Source organism: Salvelinus namaycush, unplaced genomic scaffold, assembly GCF_016432855.1.
Source record: "Salvelinus namaycush isolate Seneca unplaced genomic scaffold, SaNama_1.0 Scaffold78, whole genome shotgun sequence".
NCBI classification, from domain to species: domain Eukaryota; kingdom Metazoa; phylum Chordata; class Actinopteri; order Salmoniformes; family Salmonidae; genus Salvelinus; species Salvelinus namaycush.
In genome coordinates, this window is record NW_024061508.1 from 433,507 (window position 1) to 446,682 (window position 13,176).

Sequence of the window (13,176 nt, forward strand, 5' to 3'; positions counted from 1 at the left end):
ATTTACATTTAAGTCATTTAGCAGACGCTCTTATCCAGAGCGACTTACAAGTACATACATTCATACTTTTTTTGTACTGGCCCCCCGTGGGAATCGAACCCACAACCCTGGCGTTGCAAGCGCCATGCTCTACCAACTGAGCCACACGGGGCCACCCAGGTGTGTACCTGTAGACTTGGCCCAGGTGTGTACCTGTAGAAATGGCCCAGGTGTGTACCTGTAGACTTGGCCCAGGTGTGTACCTGTAGACTTGGCCCAGGTGTGTACCTGTAGACTTGGCCCAGGTGTAAGCTCATGTGTCTCTCCTCCACAGCAGCTAATCCTGACTCAAGCAGCTTGGGTCCTGCGTGTTTGCCATTGGCTTGGGGAGTAATTGGTTTGCATGGCAAGACTGGATGTTCTCTCTTTCTTTCTTTCGCTCTATCTCATTTCTCTCTCTCCTTTCTCTCTCTATCTCTCTCTCTGTGTGTGTCTCTCTCTCTCTCAATTCAATTCAAAGGGCTTTATTGGCATGGAAAACATGTTTACATTGAAAAAAGCCAGTGAAATAGATAATATACAGAAGTGAAATAAACAATGAAAAAAGGAGTAGTAAACATCACACTAACAGAAGAATACAGACATTTCAAACATCATATTTACATGTTAAAGTACAAAAGGGCAAATAAATAAACATAAATATGGGTTGTATTTACAATGTTTGCAGCAATGTTTTGCCATCACAGCTCAAATCTTGCTGCTGTGATGGCACACGGCAGCAAGATTGGGTTTGTTTTCTAATTATTTGTGGGTCTGTGTAACCTGAGGGAAATATGTGTCTCTAATATGGTCATACATTTGGCAGAAGGTTAAGAAGTACAGCTCAGTTTCCACCTCATTTTGTGGGCAGTATGCACATAGCCTGTCTTCTCTTGAGGACCAGTTTTGCCTACGGCGGCCTTTCTCAATAGCAAGGCTATGCTCACTGAGTCTGTACATAGTCAAAGCTTTCCTTAAGTTTGTGTCAGTCACAGTGGTCAGGTTTTCTGCCACTGTGTACTCTCTGTTTAGGGTCAAATAGCATTCTAGTTTGCTCTGTTTTTCTTGGTGAATTCTTTCCAACTAATTTATCTTGTGGTTTCCTCATGATTTGCTTGGGTCTAATTGTGTTGCTGTCCTGGGGCTCTGTGGGGTCTGTTTGTGTTTGTGAACAGAGCCCCAGGACCAGCTTGCTTAGGGGACTCTTCTCCAGGTTCATCTCTCTGTAGGTGATGGCTTTGTTATGGAAGTTTTGGGAATCGCTTCCTTTTAGGTGGTGGTAGAATTAAACGTCCCTTTTCTGGATTTTGATAATTAGCGGGTATCGGCCTAACTCTGCTCTGCATGCATTATTTGGTGTTTAACGTTGTACACAGAGGATATTTTGCAGAATTCTGCCTGCAGAGTCTCAATTTGGTGTTTGTCCCATTTTGTGAATTCTTGGTTGGTGAGCGGACCCCAGACCTCCGTTTGTCTGTCCTACATAAATAAGGTTGTTTCTCTGTTGGTCTGTTTGTCTGTCCTTCAGTAACATAAATAAGGTTCTCTGTTGGTCTGGTCTGACATGTATCAGTATTACAGCGTGTGTGTGTTAAGGGAATACTAAAAAACTAAATCCTAGTCGGTAGTCTTGCTACCGTCTTAGAAGTCCTGTAAACACTAAATCCTAGTCAGTAGTCTTGCTACTGTCTCAGAAGTCCCGTAAACACTAAATCCTAGTCAGTGGTCTTGCTACTGTCTTAGAAGTCCTGTAAACACTAAATCCTAGTCGGTAGTCTTGCTACTGTCTCAGAAGTCCTGTAAACACTAAATCCTAGTCGGTAGTCTTGCTACTGTCTCAGAAGTCCTGTAAACACTAAATCCTAGTCGGTAGTCTTGCTACTGTCTCAGAAGTCCTGTAAACACTAAATCCTAGTCGGTAGTCTTGCTACTGTCTTAGAAGTCCTGTAAACACTAAATCCTAGTCGGTAGTCTTGCTACTGTCTTAGAAGTCCTGTAAACACTAAATCCTAGTCGGTAGTCTTGCTACTGTCTTAGAAGTCCCGTAAACACTAAATCCTAGTCGGTAGTCTTGCTACTGTCTTAGAAGTCCTGTAAACACTAAATCCTAGTCGGTAGTCTTGCTACTGTCTTAGAAGTCCTGTAAACACTAAATCCTAGTCGGTAGTCATGCTACTGTCTTAGAAGTCCTGTAAACACTAAATCATAGTCGGTAGTCTTGCTACTGTCTTAGAAGTCCTAAAAGAACATTTGTTTTAACCTTCATTTGACCAAGATCAAATTCTTATTTACAATGTCAATAACCAGAACGGCCTGTAGACAAGACCTGCATGCTGGTACTTCCAGGAAGTAGTGAGCTGTGAGACTCCTCACTTCCCTATAATATAATGACTCTTTCTGTTTCCTGTTTCCTTCACAATCATTGATTCACTTTATTGGCACAATCTTTAACAACCTGCTGTTTAGCTTCTGTGACGTTTTTTTTTTTTACTGCAAGAACTGACTATTCCTCTAACTCCACCCCTCTCCGTATCTCCATGAGGATAGGCTGTAATGCTGCTAACCCCACCCCTCTCTGTGTCTCCATGAGGATAGGCTGAAATGCTGCTAACCCCACCCCTCTCCGTGTCTCCATGAGGATAGGCTGAAATGCTGCTAACCCCACCCCTCTCCGTGTCTCCATGAGGATAGGCTGAAATGCTGAAGAGTGAGGCAGGGAGAGAGAGAGCGAGATGAAAAGAAAGAGTTCAAAATGAGCGTGTGTTTTTAATTTTTTTAAATTTTATTTACTTTTATTGAAGTTTTTATTTTATTACCAATGTAGAAAAGTCTGTATACATACAGTAAGTACATTAATAGACAATGATAACATATGCTAGGGGGAACAACAAATTACAGATTATACAAAGACCTTAAAAATAAAAACACATATTGATTGTTTTAAGAGCTTTCTTCTTAGAAGAATGTAGAATGGTCTTAATGTACAGCTTAAACTCCTTCTAGAAAACACGGAAGAGTGGTTTTTATATTAGTGAATTTATATTTATGAATATGACATTTTGCAATAAGCACAATTAGATTTATGAGGTAAAATAGTTGTTCTTTATCTTTAATATGGTTAAGGAAACCGAGCAGCACATTCTCCCATAACAAACACAAGTCATCAAGAATATTAACAATTATAAAGCTATGAATATCTTTGCATAATTGTTTTACATGTAGACAAAGGCAAAATAAATGCCAAACTGTTTCTGGATGCTCAACACAAAAAGTACAGTCAATGTTAATGTCTTTTTTGAGTTTCTTCAGGTAATGATTCGCAGGGTAATACTTATGGATCATTCTGAAAGAGACCTCTTTGACCTTGTTAACAAGCAAGTGTTTTTGTGGTAATAACCAGACTTTTTTCCAACAGATATTAGCGACCAATGTGTTCCAGTAACTTGTGACATAAGGAATGGATACAATCTCCCTTTGAAATAAAGCACGTGTAGATCTGTTGTTCTGAGGGAGCAAGGAGAAACATATTTTCCCTATTGGAGAGTCACCTGGATTAAGCGAGGGTAGGTCAAGAAGGTGAGGTCTGGTTACACATCTAAATAACATGAGAGTTCCCGATGGAATAGCATCAAAGACTATGGCGAACTCTCTAGGTGTTGCAGGGATATTGTAACGAGATAAAAATTCCTCATAATTGAGTAACAATCCTTCTGCATTAAAAAATTGACTCACCAGCAGGATATGATTATTGAACCAGTTAAAAACATAAAGACTGGTTTCTATACAAAATGTCCTTATTGTTCCAAATGAAATACCTATGTGGGAAAAAGTATGTTTATATATTAACGTCCACGCAATGAATACTTGTCTATGAAAAGCAGATAATTTTGCAGGAATCTTATCAATGTTATAGTTACAAAGTAACATAGAGATGAGCGTGTGTTGCAATGCGAGACTCAATCTAGCTGATGTCACCGCTAGAGGCCGGCCCAGCTGAACAGTTACCTAGCAACAGCCAGGAGGGAGGGAGGTGTGGCTTTAACCCGGTAACTGTTTCCCAAGCGTCGGTGTGTGTGTGTTCAAATTCAAACCGGCACGCTGCAGTGTCAGTGTGTGTTAGCTGTTCTGTTGACGGTACAGTGCTGGTGTAGTGTGTTAGCTGTTCTGTTGACGGTACAGTGCTGGTGTAGTGTGTTAGCTGGTCTGTTGACGGTACAGTGCTGGTGTAGTGTGTTAGCTGGTCTGTTGACGGTACAGTGCTGGTGTAGTAGTGTGTTAGCTGTTCTGTTGACGGTACAGCGCTGGTGTAGTGTGTTAGCTGTTCTGTTGACGGTACAGTGCTGGTGTAGTGTGTTAGCTGTTCTGTTGACGGTACAGTGCTGGTGTAGTGTGTTAGCTGGTCTGTTGACGGTACAGTGCTGGTGTAGTGTGTTAGCTGGTCTGTTGACGGTACAGTGCTGGTGTAGTAGTGTGTTAGCTGTTCTGTTGACGGTACAGCGCTGGTGTAGTGTGTTAGCTGGTCTGTTGACGGTACAGTGCTGGTGTAGTAGTGTGTTAGCTGGTCTGTTGACGGTACAGTGCTGGTGTAGTAGTGTGTTAGCTGGTCTGTTGACGGTACAGTGCTGGTGTAGTAGTGTGTTAGCTGGTCTGTTGACGGTACAGTGCTGGTGTAGTAGTGTGTTAGCTGGTCTGTTGACGGTACAGTGCTGGTGTAGTAGTGTGTTAGCTGGTCTGTTGACGGTACAGTGCTGGAGCGCTGGTGTAGTGTGTTCGTCGCTGCTCTTCTTCTATCAAAATTTCTGTGGATTGTAATTGGAGGACTACTGTTTGGGCTGGACCTATTGGACTGTGTGTGTGTGTTCGGACCTGGCATACACACGTGTATGTGTGTGTATGAACGATCTATATTGTGACTGAACAACACACGTGCAGACAGTAATTGTTAGGAGGGTGTGGACTACCCGTATCTGGGCAGTGTGTGTGGATGTGTGTGTAAATGTCTGTGGCAGTGGAATCAGGAATGGACAGCACACTTCAGAGGAGAGGAGAGAGCCCCCCTGCAATGGACTGCACGGTAAGAGAGTGTGTCTGCATTGAGAGAGAGAGAGAGTGGTGGGGAGGAGAGGCGAGAGCCCCCCTGCAATGGACTGCACGGTAAGAGAGTGTGTCTGCATTGAGAGAGAGAATGCTGCAGCAGACAAACTGTGTCCTTTGTTCCAACTCTCTGTCTCTCTCTCTGTCTCTCTGTCTGTCTGTCTCTGTTTCTCTCTCTGTCTCTGTTTCTGTCTCTGTTTCTCTCTCTCTCTCTGTTTCTGTCGTTCTCTGTCTCTCTCTCTGTCTCTCTGTCTCTGTTTCTCTCTCTGTCTCTCTGTCTCTGTTTCTCTCTCTGTCTCTGTTTCTCTCTCTCTCTCTGTTTCTGTCGTTCTCTGTCTCTCTCTGTATCTCTGTCTGTCTCTGTTTCTCTCTCTCTCTCTCTGTTTCTGTCGTTCTCTGTATCTCTCTCTCTGTATCTCTGTCTCTGTCTCTCTGTTTCTCTGTTTCTCACTCTCTGTTTCTGTCGTTCTCTGTCTCTCTGTGTCTGTTTCTCTCTCTCTCTGTTTCTCTCTGTTTCTGTCGTTCTCTGTCTCTCTCTCTGTTTCTCTGTCTCTGTTTCTCTCTCTCTCTCTCTCTCTGTTTCTCTCTCTCTCTCTGTTTCTGTCGTTCTCTCTCTCTCTGTTTCTCTCTCTTGTTTCAGAACCACAGCAACAGTCATCGGTTTTGTCCCAAACAGCACTCTATTTCCTTTCTAGTATATAGAGCCCCGGTTAAACTTAGTGCACTATGAAGGGAATAGGGTGCTTTTTGGGATGTAGATGCAGATATAGATGTATATGCTGATATAGATGTATATGCTGATATAGATGTATATGCTGATATAGATGTATATGCTGATATAGATGTATATGCTGATATAGATGTATATGCTGATGTATATGCTGATGTATATGCTGATGTAGATGCAGATATAGATATAGATGCAGATATAGATGTAGATGCAGATATAGATGTAGATATAGATGCAGATGTAGATGCAGATGCAGATGTAGATGCAGATGCAGATGTAGATGCAGATGTAGATGCAGATGTAGATGCAGATATAGATGCAGATATAGATGCAGATGTAGATGCAGATATAGATGTAGATATAGATGCAGATGCAGATGCAGATGTAGATGCAGATGTAGATGCAGATGTAGATGCAGATGTAGATGCAGATGTAGATGCAGATGTAGATGCAGATGTAGATGCAGATGTAGATGCAGATGTAGATGCAGATGTAGATGTAGATGCAGATGTAGATGTAGATGCAGATATAGATGTAGATGCAGATATAGATATAGATGCAGATATAGATATAGATGCAGATATAGATATAGATGCTGATATAGATATAGATGCTGATATAGATATAGATGCTGATATAGATGTAGATGTAGATGCAGATGCAGATGCAGATGTAGATGCAGATATAGATGCTGATATAGATATAGATGCAGATGCAGATATAGATGCAGATGCAGATATAGATGCAGATATAGATGCAGATATAGATGCAGATATAGATGCAGATATAGATGCAGATATAGATGCAGATATAGATGCAGATGCAGATATAGATGCAGATGTAGATATAGATGCAGATGTAGATATAGATGCAGATGTAGATATAGATGCAGATGTAGATGCAGATATAGATGCAGATGCGGATATAGATGCAGATGCGGATATAGATGCAGATGCGGATATAGATGCAGATGCGGATATAGATGCAGATGCGGATATAGATGCAGATGCGGATATAGATGCAGATGCGGATATAGATGCAGATGCAGATATAGATGCAGATATAGCTATAGATGCAGATATAGCTATAGATGCAGATATAGCTATAGATGCAGATATAGATATAGATGCAGATATAGATGCAGATGCAGATATAGATGCAGATATAGATGCAGATATAGATATAGATGCCGATATAGATATAGATGCACATATAGATATATATATATAGATGCAGATATAGATGCTGGAGGAAACAGGTACAAAAGTATCTATACCCACAGTAAAATGAGTCCTATATCAACATAACAAAAGGCCACTTAGAAAGGAAGAAGCCACTGCAACAAAACCGCCATAAAAAAGCCAGACTACGGTTTGCAACTGCACATGGGGACAAAGATCGTACTTTTGGGAGAAATGTCCTCTGGTCTGATGAAACAAAAATATAACTGTTTGGCCGTAATGACCATCGTTATGTTTGGAGGAAAGGGGGGGGGGGGCTTGCAAGCCGAAGAACACCATCCCAACCGTGAAGCACGGGGGTGGCAGCATCATGTTGTGGGTGTGCTTTGCTGCACTTCACAAAATAGATGGCATCATGAGGAAGGGAAATGATGTGGATATATTGAAGCAACATCTCAAGACATCAGTCAGGAAGTTAAAGCTTGGTCGCAAATGGGTCTTCCAAATGGACAATGACCCCAAGCATACTTCCAAAGTTGTTGCAAAATGGCTTAAGGACAACCAAGTAAAGGTATTGGAGTGGCCATCACAAAGCCCTGACCTCAATCCTATAGAAAATTTGTGGGCAGAACTGAAAAAGCGTGTGCGAGTAAGGAGGCCTACAAACCTGACTCAGTTACACCAGCTCTATCAGGAGGAATGTGTCAAAATTCACCCAACTTTTTGTGGGAAGCTTGTGGAAGGCTACCCGAAACGTTTGACCCAAGTTAAACAATTTAAAGGCAATGCTACCAAATACTAATTGAGTGTATGTAAATTTCTGACCCTCTGGGAATGTGATGAAAGAAATAAAAGCTGAAATAAATCATTCTATCTACTATTATTCTGACATTTCACATTCTTAAAATAAAGTGGTGATCCTAACTGACCTAAGACAGGGAATTTTTACTAGGATTAAATGTCAGGAATTGTGAAAAACTGAGTTTAAATGTATTTAGCTAAGGTGTATGTAAACTTCCGACTTCAACTGTATGGTAGGGGCTGGTAATGTATCAAAAGTATGGTGATAATATGGTATGGTGAGTTTCCAGACAGCACCCAGCCCTAGTGTCCAGCTTTACTGCAGTCTACTATAAGGTGATGTACTGTGCTAAGCTTTTCCACAGGTGTGTGTGTGTGTGTGTGTGTGTCCATTCACTGTTCCCCACCTGGACTAAAATAACTGGATTAGTTGATCCTCTCGTTAGGCTGTTATCTGTTCATCCACATGCTAAGTAGACCGTGTGTGTGTGTGTGTGTGTGTGTGTCCATTCAGTGTTCCCCACCTGGACTAAAATAACTGGATTAGTTGATCCTCTCGTTAGGCTGTTATCTGTTCATCCACTAAGAACTAAAGGGGACACTCTATTCACATGCTAAGTAGTGTGTGTCGCGTGCGCGTGAAGTTAACGGCTATTTAAGCAGTAATGTCGCAGGCAGCTGTACTCCAGAAACTAGCCGTTGGAGGTCAAAGTGGCAACACACGCGTGCACACATATCACGTGTGTCGGCAGAGAAGATTCACTGGGTCTGTGGGAATGGGGTTTTTAGGGGCTGTCTGCTGTGTGTGTGTGTGTGAATGGGGTTTTTGGGGGCTTTCTGGTGTGTGTGTGTGAGAATGGGATTTTGGGGGGCTGTCTGGTGTGTGTGTGTGTGTGTGTGTGTGTGTGTGTGTGTGTGAATGGGGAGGGTGTGGTTTGTTGTAAAGGGATCTGCTGTTGCCGGTCAGCACCAGCCGCTTGGATACAGCTGAAAACGAGAGAGAGAGAGAGATGGGGTGTCAAAGAGGAGAGGATGGGTGTTTGTGGGGTGTGTGTGTGGCGGGGGGGGACAATGAGAAGATTGAGAGAGAGGAGTGGGTGAGGGAGAGGAGTGGGTGAGGGAGAGGAGTGGGTGAGGGAGAGGAGTGGGTGAGGGAGAGGAGTGGGTGAGGGAGAGGAGTGGGTGAGGGAGAGGAGTGGGTGAGGGAGAGGAGTGGGTGAGGGAGAGGAGTGGGTGAGGGAGAGAAAGGGAGTGAGGGAGAGAGGGGAGAGAGGGGAGTGAGTGAGGGAGGGGAGTGGGGGGTTAAATGGGTTACAAAGTTTGACAGCCACCTGCTGTGAACACCTGGAGTGAACTGAGCCAGTCTAGACTGGCACTAGTGTGAATGGAAAGGATGTGTTTGTGTTCAGAACAACCTCTGACCTTCTCTGTCCTTTACCCTCTGTCTCCCATCCTTGGTTCAGACATAAACCTGTGTATAATTTATGTTGAGTGAACACACACACACACACACACACACACACACACACACACACACACACACACACACACACACACACACACACACACACACACACACACACACACTAAAGCATTGAGCCTCCTGCATGGGAATGCTAGATACACTCCCAGTGTGTATTCCGAACATCACCCTATTCCCTTAAAAGTGCACTACTACAACCAGGTTAGAGACTCTGGAGCCTTCTGTTCCCCTCTATAGCCAGGTTAGAGACTCTCAGGAGCCTTCTGTTCCCCTCTATAACCAGGTTAGAGCCTTCTGTTCCCCTCTATAACCAGGTTAGAGCCGTCTGTTCCCCTCTATAACCAGGTTAGAGCCGTCTGTTCCCCTCTATAACCAGGTTAGAGCCGTCTGTTCCCCTCTATAACCAGGTTAGAGCCGTCTGTTCCCCTCTATAACCAGGTTAGAGCCGTCTGTTCCCCTCTATAACCAGGTTAGAGCCGTCTGTTCCCCTCTATAACCAGGTTAGAGCCGTCTGTTCCCCTCTATAACCAGGTTAGAGCCTTCTGTTCCCCTCTATAACCAGGTTAGAGCCTTCTGTTCCCCTCTATAACCAGGTTAGAGACTCTGGAGCCTTCTGTTCCCCTCTATAGCCAGGTTAGAGACTCTCAGGAGCCTTCTGTTCCCCTCTATAACCAGGTTAGAGACTCTCAGGAGCCTTCTGTTCCCCTCTATAACCAGGTTAGAGACTCTCTGGAGCCTTCTGTTCCCCTCTATAACCAGGTTAGAGCCTTCTGTTCCCCTCTATAACCAGGTTAGAGCCTTCTGTTCCCCTCTATAACCAGGTTAGAGCCTTCTGTTCCCCTCTATAACCAGGTTAGAGCCGTCTGTTCCCCTCTATAACCAGGTTAGAGCCGTCTGTTCCCCTCTATAACCAGGTTAGAGCCTTCTGTTCCCCTCTATAACCAGGTTAGAGCCTTCTGTTCCCCTTTATAACCAGGTTAGAGCCTTCTGTTCCCCTTTATAACCAGGTTAGAGCCGTCTGTTCCCCTCTATAACTAGGTTAGAGCCGTCTGTTCCCCTCTATAACCAGGTTAGAGCCGTCTGTTCCCCTCTATAACCAGGTTAGAGCCTTCTGTTCCCCTCTATAACCAGGTTAGAGCCTTCTGTTCCCCTCTATAACCAGGTTAGAGCCTTCTGTTCCCCTCTATAACCAGGTTAGAGCCTTCTGTTCCCCTCTATAACCAGGTTAGAGACTCTGGAGCCTTCTGTTCCCCTCTATAGCCAGGTTAGAGACTCTCTGGAGCCTTCTGTTCCCCTCTATAACCAGGTTAGAGACTCTCAGGAGCCTTCTGTTCCCCTCTATAACCAGGTTAGAGACTCTCTGGAGCCTTCTGTTCCCCTCTATAACCAGGTTAGAGACTCTCTGGAGCCTTCTGTTCCCCTCTATAACCAGGTTAGAGACTCTCTGGAGCTTTCTGTTCCCCTTTATAACCAGGTTAGAGCCTTCTGTTCCCCTCTATAACCAGGTTAGAGCCTTCTGTTCCCCTCTATAACCAGGTTAGAGCCTTCTGTTCCCCTCTATAACCAGGTTATAGCCTTCTGTTCCCCTCTATAACCAGGTTAGAGCCTTCTGTTCCCCTCTATAACCAGGTTAGAGCCTTCTGTTCCCCTCTATAACCAGGTTAGAGCCTTCTGTTCCCCTCTATAACCAGGTTAGAGCCCCTCTGGAGCCTTCTGTTCCCCTCTATAACCAGGTTAGAGCCTTCTGTTCCCCTCTATAACCAGGTTAGAGCCTTCTGTTCCCCTCTATAACCAGGTTAGAGCCTTCTGTTCCCCTCTATAACCAGGTTAGAGCCTTCTGTTCCCCTCTATAACCTCTCAGGAGGACTGCCCTCTCGGCCATTCATTACAATAACATTGATGTTCATGTTGATTCAATGTAGTGTGTGTGTGTGTGTGTGTGTGTGTGTGTGTCAGTGGTAGAGCAGTCTGGTGAGGCCAGACAGACGTGTATGTATTATTTACACACAATCACACACACTCCTGAACAGGAGCAGACAGATCTAGGCCAGTGGTCCAGTCACTCCCCAATGTTCTCTACTCCTGTACTCTAAAACGCCCTTCATGTCTCCTCATTATGCATTTATGTCATGTATTTTATGGAGGACCAAACATGCCATACTTACAGATAATAATAATAACTTAATGCACACATGGATACAGTGCTTTCAGAAAGCATTCATACCCTTTGACCTATTCCACATGTTGTTGTTACAGCAGGATTTCAAAATGGATTCCATTGTTGTTGTTTTTCTCACCCATCTGTTCACAATACCCCATAATGACAAAGTGAACATGTTTTTAGACATTTTAGCACATTTATCGAAAAATAAATACAGAAATATCTAATTTACTTAAGTATTCACACCCGTGAGTCAATACTTTGTAGAATTACCTTTGGCAGCGATTACAGCTGTACATTTTTCTGGGTGAGTCTCTAAGAGCTTTCCACACCTGGATTGCGCAACATTTGCCAATTTGTTCTTTTCAAAAATGTTCAAGCTCTGTCAAATTGGTTGTTTTTCATTGCTAGATAATCATTTTCATGTCTTGCCATAGCTTTTCAAGAAGATTTAAGTCAAAACTCCAGTGTATATTTGGCCTTGTGTTATAGGTTATTGTCCTGCTGAAAGGTTAATTATTCTCCCAGTGTGTGGAGGAAAGCAGACTGAACCCAGTTTTCCTCTAGGACTTGTGCTTAGCGCCATTCCATTTATTTTTATCCCGAAAAACTCCCCAGTCCTTAACGATTACAGAGAGAGAGAGAGGTCAGATACTCAACACAGACATTACCAGCCCCTAGAGAGACTGTTACAGGTCAGATACTCAACACAGACATTACCAGCCCCTAGAGAGACTGTTACAGGACAGATAATCAACAAAGACATTACCAGCCCCTAGAGAGACTGTTACAGGTCAGATAATCAACACAGACATTACCAGCCCCTAGAGAGACTGTTACAGGTCAGATAATCAACACAGACATGACCAGCCCCTAGAGAGACTGTTACAGGCCAGATACTCAACACAGACATTACCAGCCCCTAGAGAGACTGTTACAGGTCAGATAATCAACACAGACATTACTAGCCCCTAGAGAGACTGTTACAGGTCAGATAATCAACACAGACATTACCAGCCTCTAGAGAGACTGTTACAGGACAGATAATCAACACAGACATTACCAGCCCCTAGAGAGACTGTTACAGGTCAGATAATCAACACAGACATTACCAGCCCCTAGAGAGACTGTTACAGGACAGATAATCAACACAGACATTACCAGCCCCTAGAGAGACTGTTACAGGCCAGATAATCAACACAGACATTACCATCCCCTAGAGAAACTGTTACAGGTCAGATAATCAACACAGACATTACCAGCCCCTAGAGAGACTGTTTACAGGTCAGATAATCAACACAGACATTACCAGCCCCTAGAGAGACTGTTACAGGACAGATAATCAACACAGACATTACCAGCCCCTAGAGAGACTGTTACAGGTCAGATAATCAACACAGACATTACCAGCCCCTAGAGAGACTGTTACAGGTCAGATAATCAACACAGACATTACTAGCCCCTAGAGAGACTGTTACAGGTCAGATAATCAACACAGACATTACCAGCCTCTAGAGAGACTGTTACAGGACAGATAATCAACACAGACATTACCAGCCCCTAGAGAGACTGTTACAGGTCAGATAATCAACACAGACATTACCAGCCCCTAGAGAGACTGTTACAGGACAGATAATCAACACAGACATTACCAGCCCCTAGAGAGACTGTTACAGGCCAGATAATCAACACAGACATTACCATCCCC

The 13,176-nt window shown here is 43.6% G+C and overlaps 1 protein-coding gene across 1 annotated transcript in view; it reads left to right on the plus strand.

Moving 5' to 3' along the window:
* Positions 1–13,176, plus strand: part of rab11fip4a (RAB11 family interacting protein 4 (class II) a) — a 90,604-nt gene that overhangs the window by 56,447 nt on the left and 20,981 nt on the right. The window lies entirely within an intron of this gene.